General features: G+C 37.9%; 1 protein-coding gene and 1 long non-coding RNA gene across 7 annotated transcripts in view; one reads left to right on the top strand and one right to left on the bottom strand.

The window, feature by feature from the left end:
- Nucleotides 1-15,712, bottom strand: part of eml5 (EMAP like 5) — a 133,843-nt gene that overhangs the window by 106,834 nt on the left and 11,297 nt on the right. The gene's annotated exons all lie outside the window — the stretch shown is intronic.
- LOC135778362 (uncharacterized) lies at nt 3,268-4,051 on the top strand. Its single transcript, XR_010544543.2, has 4 exons — nt 3,268-3,383; nt 3,482-3,615; nt 3,698-3,801; nt 3,912-4,051. It is a non-coding gene; the product is annotated as an uncharacterized lncRNA (long non-coding RNA).

Genomic DNA, 15,712 nt, shown 5'->3' with positions numbered 1-15,712 from the left:
TGTAATAGTAATTACGAAATATTCTAAATATTATAATAATTAATTCCAAGGAACAAACTGTTGAATATTGGGAACAAATTCTAAATTTATGGCCATACTTTAGACTAAATAAGAAAAAGAAGTGTCCATAGCATAAAAAATTATTCGTGGCCATAATTTTGTCCGCATGTCATCATGATCGGATTTACGGCTGCATTCAACACAAGCATTTTTACCTCATCTGTATTTATTTATCATCGAATGGTATGTAACTAGCTTACCTTTTATTGCATTACCATGTTTTCGTAGCACATCCTTGTGCTTTCTTGCAATGTGCCGCTTCAGATTCCAGGAAGAATATTTGCTAACTCTTTACAGTCTCTCCGCAGTCCCTTTCAATTTTTTCTTCCTGCTCAATCTTAACTTTGATTTTTACTTTACATTTATGTATAAGGCTTGAATTCCATAACTTATTGCTAGACGTTTTTACAGATTCTCGAACTAGCAAATTATCAAAGGGCGTTCTGGGTTCAACGAGCGGTGCTGAGGGAGCGGAATTTTCGGAAAGGCGCTTTGATGGTAATATTACCGCACCGCTCAACGCTCCGCTCCCACTAAGCTCCGTTCACATGCTCGCTCTGAAACATCAGGTAAAGCGCACAGGCTCTCAACTGAAGGAATACATATGCATACAAATCAAATGCTTTGGTAAAGTCATTAAACATTGAACATTGTTGCATAAAAATAAACACTGAAGTTTATAATTACTATGTTTTTTACAGTGGGTCATAATATATCATATATTTTAGTTTGTCAGTACGTTTTGTGGTGTTAGGAAGTTTTTGCGCATTTCTGCACTAACTCAAAATGTGCGTACACCACCTCCTGAGCTGGCGTAGGATTTGAGCGTGCCGTACGCCAACGTCCATATTGATAAATCTCAAAGTCACCGTGGTTTTGGGTGTACGCAAGGTGTACGCTGGAAATTTGGTGTACGCACTTTTGATAAATGAGGGCCATTGTGTTTATCAATTAAATTAACTTTAGTGTTTGATATATTGTCATTATATTATATATAATGTCTAACACACATCTAAGTGCTACCCCAATATAAATAATAAAGGGAAAAAAATGACAATACTTGCAGCAATATCGAAACACACATATCCAAAATGTACATCACAATCTCAATTTTTATAATGGTAATCAGAGAGTTGAGGGGTTAAAGAGTCGTCCAATCTTCAACTATCACAATCCCCACTGGCACATCCAGAATCAAACTGAGATCATCAGACATCTAGTGAAGATAATCAGACATTAACAATCAAATTATAGCAAAATAGAAACCATTTTTAATATTGTAAATTGATTAAAGAGAAAATCACACAACGGTTAATTCATATTATGTAACAGGTCTTCTTGCATCCATTACAGATAATCTGATTTTAAGCACCTTAAACGTGATAAATGTTTACAAAATGATGACTGATTATCGGAAGACATCCGTAAGCACAAATGAAGAATACAAATAATGTAATTCCTTTTGTGAAGAGCACTCAAAAGTTTGCGCAAACGAATGCATCCAGTAAAGATCATTTCTCTCACTGGCTGGCTTTGAATGCATCCAGTACAGATAATCTGATTTTAAGCACCTTAAACGTGATAAATGTTTACAAAATCATGATTTATTACCAGAAGACTTCCATAAGCACATGAAGAATAAAAATAATGTAATTCCTTTTGTGAAGAGCAGTCAAAAGTTTGCGCGAACGAATGCATCCAGTACAGATCACTTCTCTCACTGGCTGGCTGTGAAGGGCTTCCAGTAGAAATCGTTTGATTTAAGGCACCTTAAATGTGATTAAATTTAACAAAATGATGATTTATTCCTGGAAGACATCCATACGCACCAAATCAGAGTAAAAATAATATAATTCCTTTTGTGAAGAGCAGTCAAAAGTTTGCGCAAAACGGTCTGTCTGTGAATGCATCCAGTACAGATCATTTCTCTCACTGGCTGGCTGTGAAGGCATCCAGTTCCGATAATTTGATTTTAAGCACCTTAAATGTGATAAATGCTTACCAAATGATGATTGATTATCGGAAGACATTCGTAAGCACAAATGAAGAATAAAAAATAATATAATTCCCTTTGTGCAGAGCAGGAGGGTGGGCTTTAAAGTTTGCGGAAAACAGTTGCTGGCTGAGAATGCATCGAGTAGAAATTGTTTGATTTTAGGTACCTTAAATGTAATTAAATTTAACAAAATTATGATTTATTACTGGAAGACATCCATAAGCACCAAATCAGAGTAAAAATAATATAATTCCTTTTGTGAAGAGCAGTCAAAAATTTGCGCAAACGAATGCATCCAGTACAGATCATTTCTCTCACTGGCTGGCTGTGAAGGCATCCAATACAGAGAATTTGATTTTAAGCACCTTAAATGTGATAAATGTTTACAAAATTATGATTTTTTTATTGAAAGACATCCATAAGCACAAATGCAGAGTGAAAATATACTATAAATCCTTTTGTGGAGAGCATGAGGGTGAGCATCAAAGTTCACGCAAAACAGCTGGCTGTGAAGGCATCCTGTACATATCCATTGATTTTAAGCAACTTAAACGGGATAAATGTTAACAAAATTATAATTAATTATTGGAAGACATCCATAAGTAAAACAATTATATAATTCCTTTTGCGGAGAGCAGGAGTGTGCCCGTCAAAAGTCCGCCCACAATATTGACTGTCTGACAAGCTGCCTGTTGAAAATATTTCGTTTAATATAATAATGTAAGCGGGAGCAGGCGGGTAGGATCTATATGAACGGAGCTTCCAATTCAAGCCTTAATAGCCATTTGACTGACACATAAAACAGATCCATTAGACTAACCAAATAAATCCGGTTTTGAACAGAAAAGAAAGGCGCTCCATTAGGAGCTTTGTCACTCTGCTGCTGGCTGTACTGATCGTCCTACCGGTTGTGAATGCATGAAAAATAGCTTTTAATCAAAGTACATGTTCAAATAACTAACACGCATAGACATTAAACATACTGAATGAATAAAAGACAAAGCAAATCACTTCCAAATACGTTAAACTATCACTTTTGAGAAATCGCTGCCACTGGCGGGTCATGTGACCTGCCAGTGGCTGAGTGTCAGGTCACGTGACCCGCCAGTGGCTGGCCCTGCCAGCCAGCTGAAGATTGAACCCCTACAGCTAACGATTTATAGTCGTTGTACTCTATGTTATAATATTTCTTTTTGACTGAATACATGTTTGTTTTATTTGTCTATATCCTAGATTCGCAGCTGGACACATCCTTCTACACTGTATGCAAACATGCAACATCATTACACACAGTACAAGGAGTCAGACTGGCATATGAGGAGCAAAGGTGTTTAACACATATTATGTATTTACCTAGTGAAACCACTACCAGTCTTAAATGTATAACTGATGATGACAAAGTTTTTTTTCTCTGCATAATAATAGGAACCCAGGCAGTAGCATCATTTCACAATGTTTCCATCATCATCATCAGTGGATGCCTTTGCCGTCCGTAGCCTGAGATTTCAGATTTGCAGCAAAAAAAAAATGATTTTCTCATTTATTGGAATGCTGTGCAGGTATTTAAGTATTTTAGTAACTGTGTTAAATAAAGTAGTATTTACTTTTACAATAAATTAATTGCTTGTTTATATTTTACAGGTATTTGTACCTTGCAGCCATCCATTACAATGTCACCAAGCCGTAACAAAAGCAGGAGAGGGAAAGTACAAGGCTATGTTCCCAAAACACACAAGTGACATACCGTAAGCAGTAATGTTTTATTTCAAATACATTCATAATTAAAAACTTAATGTATGAAGCAGGGAAATAAATTATCAAAACAAAAGATTTATTGACTGCAATATTTCTACAGTTATGTGGAGGATGTGATCAGGCTTGTGTTTGATGAGGTATTTGAAGATAAGCTGAAGGAAACCCCGATTCCAATGGACCTGGCATCACAGTTTGAGAGACCTTCAAAGGAGGACGTGATTGCATGCCATCTTCAGTGCAGGGGTCGTCGAAAGCCAAAATTGTGACCGATCTGATCAGGAAGCTCCAAGCGTATCTGGAGAACAACACACGACAGGATGATAACCTTATAGTGTCGTCTTAGATAGCACCAGCTGACAAAGCTTTGATATGCCATTTATCTGAATAGATAGCTGTAAGAAATGAATTGAACAATTTTTGAAACAAGAGCACAATATGGGTACTAAAGTATGTTTATTTGTATATTGTTTAACATTTAAATATATATTTGTAATAAATAAAAAAAACTTTTGACTGACTATTATATTTTCTTTAAAGTTGCATCTTTTGTTCTTTTGGGTACTTTGTTACTATAATGATACTTTAGTGTTATTGGTTTAAAAATGTAATAAAACTTACTCTAGTCCTGCACCTCAAAGGCTTATAGTCGGTACAATAAATGTTCTGTGTGTAGGGATTTAGACAATTTGTGCAAAACCTGGATGATGAATCACGCAGGTAAGAGGCCCTGGAACATGTTGCATTCTCCTTAAAACCTAATAAGTAAAAACATAGCACTTATAAGTAAGCAGTTTTTCATAATAAACTTTACCATAGTGAAATAATGTAGAACATTCATTTCAACAAATACTTTCTTTGTGCTACATTTGGTGTTTCCATATAGTTTGCACAGTAATATAGTATGTAACAGTCTTTTATAATAAAGTTTACAATAGTAAAATAATGTTAATAAGTGAAATAGTTTTATAATCATTTCAAATAAAACCTTCTATGTGCTACATTTGGTGTTTCCATATAGTTTGCACAGTAATATAGTATGTAACAGTCTTTTATAATAAAGTTTACAATAGTAAAATAATGTTAATAAGTGAAATAGTTTTATAATCATTTCAACAAATACTTTCTATGTGCTACATTTGGTGTTTCCATATAGTTTGCACAGTAATATAGTATGTAAGCGGTCTTTTATAATAAAGTTTACTATAGTAAAATAATGTTAATAAGTGAAATAGTTTTATAATCATTTCAAATAAAACCTTCTATGTGCTACATTTGGTGTTTCCATATAGTTTGCAAAGTAATGTAGTACGTTATAATTACCTTTTGGATGTCTTTGCAACACATTTTCGTCTTCGTTTAGCATTCTGGCAGAGCTAAGGACACCTTAAAAATCCAATCGCGTTCATTGACGGAGATCGTTTATATCGTAACGGCCTTCTGAACTCTCTGGATCGAGCTTGAAGTGGTAAGGCAGTACAGACACCATCGTTTATAGAGAAATATAGCGCTTGTTTACGTTGCCTGTGACTCTCAGTCAGAACCGGAAAATCCACACGTAGTCAGGGGCGTAACCTTTCAAACACACGCCGAACCCAGTTGACCAATAACAGTTGAGTAGTCATCTGACCAATCCGAATACACTAGACATTTTGGGAGGCGGAGACAGGAACTAAACCGAGCGTTTTCCAGACATGCAGAAATCGGTGAGGTATGTAAGCAATTTATAAGACTAACAGTGCATTAGTTCAAGTTTTAATAACATGTATGTACTATGGGATATTACAATAACGTGCTAACGTGCTAATTTATTAGCATAATTGGTGCTCTTTAAAATCAGTTTTGTTGGTAACTAGTACAGAGCAGTATATCCCAAATCTTAGCTGCTGTGTACAGTAGTTACTACTGCACATGACCCTGCAGTAAATTGAGCAGTCGCCAGTCTTAATTTTTCTCTCTGTGTATAACATAATCTCTTAACTTAAAAACACTTAAAATAGTGCATAGGCACTGGCGCAATGTTTTCTCAGCCTTCGTCACATTATGACTGAAAACTGATTTAATAAACGTCAAAGAGTCACTGTTGATGCCTTCTGCGTACATTAATGACTAGGGGTCATAAAGGATTTAATTAAACAGAAAATGCCAAGGCCAAGGAGACTTGCAAAAGGGCTTAACAATGCTTCAGACTGCTTAAGCAGGAATTGTCAGGCTCTCGGCTGCCTGTTGAGTCTCTAAATTTCTATATTCTGTGAATTACATCTGAAGAGCTGCTTCACTGTCTACTGCATTCATTCTAACAGAATTGATACCTCATAAGTGAGTCATTGGCAATGCTGTACTGTACATAGTGTGAAAAATGGAGACTCAGAATGGAATTGATTCAGAATTGATTTCAATTGTAGGGTTGCCAACCGTTTCGTATAAAAATGAATAATCTCGTATTTAAGACATCAAAGCAGCATTCTGTATTAAACCTATATGAAATGCGGTTTACTTTGTCCCGTACCAGGCTACATGTTGATTAGAGAGGTACATATAAATATGCCATTTGTAATTTATGTGCAAAGGGACCGGTATGTACAGTTATAAATTAGGAATATACATGTGTGTGCATGCATGTGTGAACCTCTGGTTTAGTGAGGTCGAGGAAGTCATTTTAAAGATGCCACAGAATGCATTGTTATAATATGTAACTTTATTCTTTGATACCTACATGGGAGTGCAACAATGATCGAGAGAGGGTTTACATGTCCATTCACAACTCTAGGGTTTTTCCCCAGAAAGAAATAGTCTATTATTACCTTATTTAAAAGGTTAATATATAATAATGTTGAGCTCTGCTCTGATTGGCTGTTTCTCAGAGCGGCTCATATTAGTAGCTCTGTGTGTGTGCAAACAAACCTTATGTTTGAGCCTGTATCAGACGATGATACAGATTTTAAGGAATAATTAATTATTCTGAGATTGTAAATGGACGTTTATGAGTGGTACGTTTTTGATTTTTCAGTATGGACCCGCAAAACGTAACTGTAACGTCAATACTAGACAGGGCTCAACGTAAAGAATTTTCAATATATTCACAAATCACATATTCAAAATAATCATTCAAAAGTCAAATATAATTGCATACATTTACATATTATTCATCACTTGTAAAGACAATTTTTTTACATTTTTAAATGTAAACTCTGATTCTGAAATATCGCAATTCTCTCATCAGGGTCAATCAGACAGAAATGAACAACTCATATCAAAGTAATCTTGTTGTAAGGAAGATAACGAACCAATATTAAAGGTAAACATCTTAACATCTCTTTGCTTTAAAAGCTGACTGTAACACGCAATACACCCAACAGCATCCACAACAACCAATAAGATAATAAAACCTAATGACATTGCTGAGAAGTAAACGTTCGCAACGCTTAAAGGGGCCATGGCATGAAAATCTGACTTTTTCCATGTTTAAGTGCTATGATTGGGTCCCCAGTGCTTGTATCAACCTAGAAAATATGAAAAAGATCAACCCAGTAACTTAGTTTTGGTAAACCATTCTCTGCAAGCAAATGAAAAAATAGGTCGTTGAAATTTGTCTCTCCTTATGATGTCATAAGGAGCTCTTATTATAATAATACCACCCCTTAATCTGCACTATCCAATCACAGCACTGCCATTTAGTGCAGAGACAAAGAGAGAGAGAAAATAATTCACAGCACAATTGAGTTTCAATTGCAACAAACCACCATCATTATGATAAGTGTTTGCACTTCATCCGCTCATTTGCATTTTAAAGGACACCCAAAATGGTACATACCTAAAAAGTGTCAATTTTAACATGCTATAATAAATTATTTATATGGTATTTTGAGCTAAAACTTCACATATGTGCTCTGGGGACACCAAAAATTTATTTGACATCTTAAAAAAGTCTTGTGCTGTGGCCCCTTTAAAATGTGTCTTGAAACATTGCATAAAAATACATACAAACAAACTGCAACAAGCAGAAAATATATTTTAGGGACTGAAGGCGAAACAATACTATTTACTGGCCCAAGTGTCTCCTACGCTGGCCCAGATGATGAGCCCTGCTAGAACTTTAGCCTTAACGCTAGCATATAGCAATAACTAGCATATAGCGCTAACTCAGCAGTCAACTTTGTTTTTTAGCATTATAACAGCATTGTACTTAATTTAATGTGTCATTTAATGTTGGGGCGTTAGTGCTGGGTGATAATTCGATAACGATAGTTCAATAAGTGATCGGTAATGTTCATGCACTGTGCGTGATGTTGCGCAAGCACTTCCGGATGTGGCACGCGCTCTTGGTTTACATCACAGTGTCAGTTAGACTTGAAGGAGTGGAGCAAGATGAGGCAAGTTATTCATTTATAAGTAGAGCCCTATGTATTCCGTGATGCGGATAACGTGAACGGAATCACGGAATCCAAATGTGCGTAAACATTTTCCTTTTGTGTAATGTTGGACGCGCAAACAGGGTTCCTCAAAGCCCTGAACACAGCAGACAAAATAGGTACAGTATACTGTACTTTCTTGCAGCATCCGCCTTGCTACTGTTTTGAACATCTTTCCCAAAGGTTTAAAATGCTAGGTAGGCAGCACACTATGAACACAAGTAGTCTATCGAATCTGTCTCTAAATCACAGACAGGGATATCCCATAACATATGGATTACCACAAGGGTCTGTTTAGCCTTCACAACTGTTTAGTTTTTTTATGTGTTAGCCCCCAGCGTGTCTCATTAACCGTGATATTAAGATGGAGAGATTAACTCCATATTTCTCATTCAATCCTGCCCAAGGGACAGATGGGTCAAAGCACGAAGTTGTCCTCAATACACATGCTTAACCAAACCACATTTTGACACAAGCTAAGTGTCTGTCAATGACTAAAGCTGGGCTGTTAGGAAACAGATTACACTCTCAGCTACAACAGATATCTAGAGAGTCAAAAATAAGACAACACAACAATCACCAGAACATTAAGGGCCCTATTTTAACGATCTGAAACGCAAGTGCGAAGCGCAACGCGCAAGTGAGTTTGTGGGCGGATCTTGGGCGCTGTTGCTATTTTCCCGGCGTGAGAAATAACTCTTGCGCCGGGCGCAAATCAATAAGGGGTTGGTCTGAAGTAGGTTCATTATTCATAGGTGTGGTTTGGGCGTAACGTCAAATAAACCAATCAGAACGCTATCCAACATTCCCTTTAAACGCAAGGGCGCAAGTTCCATGGCGGGTTGCTATTATTATGACGGATTTACCAGGCGTAGGCCAGGAGCGGTTCACAGCCGAGGAGACCGACGTTCTTGTAAAAGCAGTCAAAGGCAGAGAAGTTGTTTTGTGTGGGGATAGGAGAAACCCGTCCAAATAAGCGTAGGTTAAACAGGCGTGAGAGGAAATATCCACAGTCTCATCAGCTGGCATCCCCATCGTTGCGCCAAGTACAATGATGTCAGGAGACGGGGGAATCCAAGGTTGCCAGCATAAATCGGGCACGCCGTGTAACGGGAGGTGGGTCTGCCTCAGGACCTGACGCCAGCAGAGGACATCGCTGCGTCCACCCTCTCCGCTGAAAGGGTTTGGGGGCTTTGAGATCGGACCCAAGAAACGCAAGCAAGGTCCAACCCCAAAGTACTCTTACAAATCAAGTTCATATACATTAAGGTTTCTTATGAAAACATTTTAATTATTATTTACATAAAATAAACGTAATACTGCCACACAACAAACTTATGAAAATATTTTAATCGTTATTTGCATGAGAATTTTTAACGCAGCCACACAATAAATAAAAACTATCACCACAATGCTCACCACTATGATTCCCCTTATCTCGTGTATTAATATTTTTTAGTTTAACAATTTATGATTTGCAAAAATAACTGTTGCATCTGTGTAGATTAGATGCAAAGTGTATGCGCGTTGTGCACGCTATAATGGTCAAGCATGCGCCCTTAAAATAGCATAATGAACCACGCGCAACGTGCCACTGACTTTAAATTTTTTTTTTCTGGTCAGTGGCGCAATTGTTTTTTGAAACTGCAAAATAGCATCAGGGATGGTTTGCGCCGGAACACGCCCCTTTTTTTGCGCTGAACCGCCCAGGGAGCGCAAGTTCATTCCCTAGTTTGCCGACGTGCGTTTGTGGAGGGAAAACCCCACTGTGTGCCGGTGCAAAATACGAATGATACATGCGTCACTGAAAAAGTCAATTGCGCTGGGTGCAAGATAGGGCCCCAAATGTCAATGCATTAAAAGGCATTAGTACAACTTAAACAACACACAGTCATGTGACAATAACTATGGCTCTCTCTCTGTGTACGCTCCAGATGCAATCTTCAGTAGCGTGTATTCCTATGTGACTTGCTAGTTAGAGCTCTTTCAGAATATAAATGCTGGTATTTCTGATTTGATTCTGTATGATCAAATACCACCATCCCACGTACTACGTGGGCCTGGGTGAACAGTCTTGTTCCCTGTTGAATTTCATCGAACGACAGCCTGCCATTTTCAGGTCAAACACTTGTATGTTAAAATAAAAAGCTTTGGCAAAAAATGTCCTTGACTACATTGTGTGCCTGGATATGTGTCCAGTTATAATGCTTGTCTTTATCATTTAATCAATCTTTGATGAATTATGATGTCATAATAATAAGATAATACACACACAGATGTCCATTCTGCCTAAAATGCCAGCATTTGCAGGTGGAGACATGTTACCGGCATCTGACAAACAGCACCATTTGTGAATTCTATAACAAGCCTCATTTGCCTAAAAAGAAAGCATGCTTGGCCAAAAAAAGATTGATTATAAGTTCATCAATCATACTGCAGGTGGTAGATTATGTGCATAAAACTCATGAGAGTCATAATCTAGTTCTGAAAAAATAATTGATGCTAGGGGTGGGCAATACTGCCTCAAAATTATATCATGATATTTCAAGAATTTTAGCAAAAATGTGGTAAAGGAAGGGCATTTTCCATCTAATGAGCTGTCACTCATTTAGTTCAGATCAGAGCATGTGAGCGGAGCTTAGTGGGAGCGGAGGGTTGAGCGGTGTGGTAATATTACATCAGAAAATTCAGCTCGCTCAATATGCTCAGCGCCGCTCGCTCAACCCAGAATGGCATTTGGTAATTTGCTAGTTCGAGAATCAGTGAAAACATCTAGCAATAAGTTATGGAATTCAAATATTGTTTTAATGAAGTTGCAAGCCTTTTACATAAATGTAAAGTAAAAATCAAAGTTAAGATTGAGCAGGGAGAAGAAATTTAAAGTTAGTGCGGAGAGACTGTAAGAGTTATCAAAGATTCATACTGGATTCTGAAGCGGCACATTGCCAGAAAGTACAAGGATGTGCTACGAAAACATGGTAATGCATCAAAAGGTGGGCTAGTTAGTTACATGGTACCATTCGATAATAAATGAATACATGAATAGGTAAGGTTCTCGTGTTGAATGGAGCCCCGAATCCGATCATAACAACATGCAGACCAAATCTTGGACACGAATTTAGAAGTTATCTTTTACCCCGGATTTCCACCGACTGCGGAGCGGCTGCAGATCAGCTCCGCTGCGTTACGGCTCCGCACTCCGCCGTCCGCCAATACCCACCAGATCCGTATTTGTTGCAGAGTGGCTGCGTGCTGAAGTGACGAGGACCCATGAGGTCTCGGAAATTCACGTGATGATCGCGCGATACCTAGTTCTGTCTCTGCCCATTATGCCGTTGAATTATAACGTTTTTACAAACCAGCCTAGATCACAACACAAGATCTCGCGTAGACAGAGCAGTACATCAAATCCATCCAAAATTCAAAAAATAAGAAGGCTGCTAAAACATTTATTTATGCTCTATCTTTAATGTATTTATTTGAAACTGCCCCTGGCTCTGTTCTTATTTGTTGTTTCTGTATTAATGACTTTATTTGTTTGTGTTTGTAATGTTTGTATTGCAAATATTTAATAAAAAAAACACGAGTTCTCGCGTATTCAGGTATGATCACGCGATAAAGTCATGGCTCCGCCCTGCGGAGCTGTTCGGCATCCGTCAAAAATAGAAGCTCTGCGTATTTGTGCCGGAGGGCTGCGGATGGCCAGAGCTGTGACGGATTCGGAGCGCAGTCAGTGGAAATACACACATTGACTTGAATGGAAACCGATTGACTCCGCTGCCGTTCCGCAGCGGATCCGCAGCCGTTCCGCAGTCGGTGGAAATCCGGGGTTATGCTACATCATGGACAGAGATGAACAATTCGTTTTCTTACTTAGTCTAAAGTATGGCCATAAATTAAGAATTCATTCCCAATATTCAACAGTTATAATATTTCGAAATATTACTTCAAATTTTTGCCAACTGAGCATTTTTTTCCAACTGATTAACGAAAAACCAATGACAGCCAATCAAATCAACTTGAATCAAAAGTGTTTTAAATAAGGAGACATCTAAAACTTTTTGGGAGGGGGTCCTCTTGGACCAGGATTGGGAAGCACTGGGTTAATCTGTACACAAGATGATCTACACACACATTGGGGGAAGGGGAATTAGACATATCCAATTCACATAACCTGCATGTCTTTAGACTGTGAGAGGAAACTGGATAACCCAGACTGACACAGAAAGAACATTCAAATTCCACCCAGAAAGACCTTCTGATCTAACCAGGGCTCGAACCGAGGACCTTCTTACTGTGAGGCAACAGTGCTACCCACTAAGTTACTGTGCTGCACCATACATACAACAGCTTTTACCCCCTCTCCCATATTACCAATCAATCAGCTAATGAGCTCCTTTAGTAAGTGGAGGTTTGTCACAGCGCCGATCCCTGTGTGATGTACAGCTCTCCGATGCCTCAGCTTATTAGCTAATGGGTTCGATGGAGGTCCTCAGCGGGTGCACAGGCCAATGGTGCAGGACTGCAGCAATGCTGGACAAATATACAGCGAAGTAGGATATCTCTCTTGTTCTGTTTTCTCTGCAAAAGTGCTAAAGGGCTCTACTTGGGTAGGCAGGTGGGTGGAAGTGTTTAGCTGCTGCAAAGGCACGCAAACTAAAGCCGGAGAGCTTTAGGGTGAGAAACAGAAGCTTGTCATGGTAACAAGAGGATGAGTGGGAGGTGAAATGTAAAGTTGGAGAGCGTCTGTTGTGCGTTCCTGACAAGAATCGGTTCACATGCAAGGTCTGTTATAGACTGATGTTATAGTGGCTCTTCATACTCAAGATAGCACACCATCGTTACATTGCTGGTTAAGTTAAGAAGCCTGGTTGGCACACCATCATCCCATGCTTCAGACCTGCATTCAATAAACATGCTGACGATAAGCACTGCTAGAGATTCAATTATATATTTAAAATATGTATATTAAATATACTTCTTTTTTACTTAATAATCCTAAATATTATCTTTTTGAGATGACTGTATGGCACTTCATATTTGGGTTCACTGTTTCATATCCATGCCAATCACACATACACAAACAACACACACATTCTGGATTTAGTCCAAATCGGGTCAAAGCAGCTATTACAGCTGCCACCTTACTTGACCTTGTTTTGGATTACCAGCAAGGAGAAGATTAGCACATTTCCAAAAGTCAGTATTTATCTTGCTTACCCTGGCTTCTACAGAGCAAGTTAAATCCCAACAACCAATAACACTCCATGCAACACCTGTCTGCACAGAAATAGCCAAATGTCCATGTAAGCCAACAGAAACAGCCGGAGGCAAAACTGCCGGTGCTTTTTATAAAGCCAAATAACGAAAGTTTTTGTGACTTTGCACTCATCAAACTCTGGACTGTATTCGGTAATAGCTATAAAACAATTCATATTAATATAAATAAAGAATTTAAGTTATTCAGGACTAATATTAAGCAATTCTTCATATGCATTGCAAAAAAAAATGCCTTTCTTACTTAGTATTTTTGTCTTGTTTTCAGTAACAATATCTATAAATTCTCATATTAAGATGTATTTTCTTGATGAGCAAAATGAGCAAAAATAAGTCTAGTTTTTAGACCAAAAATATAAATTTAAGCGAATTTGTGCTTAAAACAATATTTTTTTCTTGAAATAAATGTTTATGAAAGTTCCAAAAGCTAGGCAAAATGCATCAATAATGTTCAAGATGTAGTATAGTCTAATCTCTCTCAATATTTCTAGTGAAACAGAATTTGGTCCTGCCATACTAAAATAAGAGATAAAAGAAGGATACAACAGGATGAGATCATGTAAAATTTAATCCAATAGAGAGCAGATCACGTGCATGGAATGATTCATCACTTGCTTTCCAAAGCCATATTTCACAATGTTTCCCAGTGTTTGTGCTGTATAGCCTTTTGGCTCTTATAGACAATAAGATGAAGAAAAGCTTTTTTGCAGGCATCCTTAATTTCCAAAGAAACTGTCTTATGATTTTGGATCAATTTGTTATGTAAAATGCATGTTAGAAATCTTAATGACGATTATTGATCACACCAATTTATGAGAGAGATAAATTAAAACATTAATGTACTACGGGGACATAATGTAAAGACATTTTTATTTTAACTCAAAACTTCCAGTACACAAAGACGATTTATCAAATGTAAGATGGAAAACTAATAGAAAACCTTAACTGATAATGATTATAAACCCAGAACAGTAACGTATGAAACCCATTACCTATTTAGTGGGGGCAGTCGGCCAAATGGCTTGTAACCTAAGTTTGGCTGTTCGAGTCTCATGGCTGGCAGGTTGTGATTCGAGTATCACGGCTGGTTGATTGAGGTGCCCTTGAGCAAGGCATGTTACCCCTTGTTGCTCCCGGGTGCTGCGGTGATAGCTTCCCACTGCTGTCTGTGTGTTCCTGACTTGCAGTGTTCACTACCCATTGGGATAGGTTAAATGCAGAGGTCACATTTCGAGTATGAGCGACAGGGCCGTGCACAGGAGGGTGTCATTTCCTTCATCTAGTCATTTTACATATGAACAACTTTATATGTTGAACAGAACTGAGATTGGCAGAATGTTTGTAAATGTTTATAAGAGTTCAGTAATCCAACATAATCCATATAGGGACTTTGGGATTTAAGATGTTGATATTTTATTTGTTGGAATACAATAAACAACTTACAAAAATGATAATGTTGCTATGGTTGTGTAGATGTGCATAAATCACAGAATTTGGTCTACAAAGGATCATGAGCTAATGGACACAGAGTTGAATAGTTGATACCAGTATTAATACCCTCATCCAGTCTGAAAGACCTCTTACCATCCATAAGCTCTGCAAGAAAGGAATTTAAACTGTGACACAAAATGTGCTGGTGTATGTTTGTATGATGGCTATCCAGAGGGGTATGTATCTGTGTAAGATAAGCAGATTTGAGATAATGAATAATGAGGGTGATTGTTGCGATCACTGAAGATACTAGAGAGTTAATAAGAATGAGAGAGAGAGACAGAGAGAGACAGAGATGGGGGGATTCCCTGCTGGAGTGACATTCCATTGCTATGAAAAGGGGAAGCCTTGCTGATCAGTGTGAAGGAACGGTAGGAACAGAGCACCCGTCTCTCAGCATTAGCATCACTTTAATGGGCTCTAACCCACATGACTGCATCTTGTCAACATACATGCAATGTGTTTACTATTCGCAAACATGATGCAAGTGTGTGCTCATCCTGACACATCTTACATGCACTGAAATGCCCTAAGTATTGCATGCACCTATATTTTGTGACATTTAAAACTGAAGATAAACTGGTTTGTAACAACAGTTTATGCTTCACTTCAGAATAGAAATACCAGGCCTAACTGTACTTCTTTTTGATCCCAAGTCCTTCTAAGGCCAATACCTGTAATCAATACCAAAGATAATAATTAAATGAGCGTTTTCTAAAATCTA

This window comes from Paramisgurnus dabryanus, chromosome 17, assembly GCF_030506205.2.
Source record: "Paramisgurnus dabryanus chromosome 17, PD_genome_1.1, whole genome shotgun sequence".
In the NCBI taxonomy this organism is placed as follows: domain Eukaryota; kingdom Metazoa; phylum Chordata; class Actinopteri; order Cypriniformes; family Cobitidae; genus Paramisgurnus; species Paramisgurnus dabryanus.
This window is presented reverse-complemented; position numbering and strand designations above follow the sequence as displayed.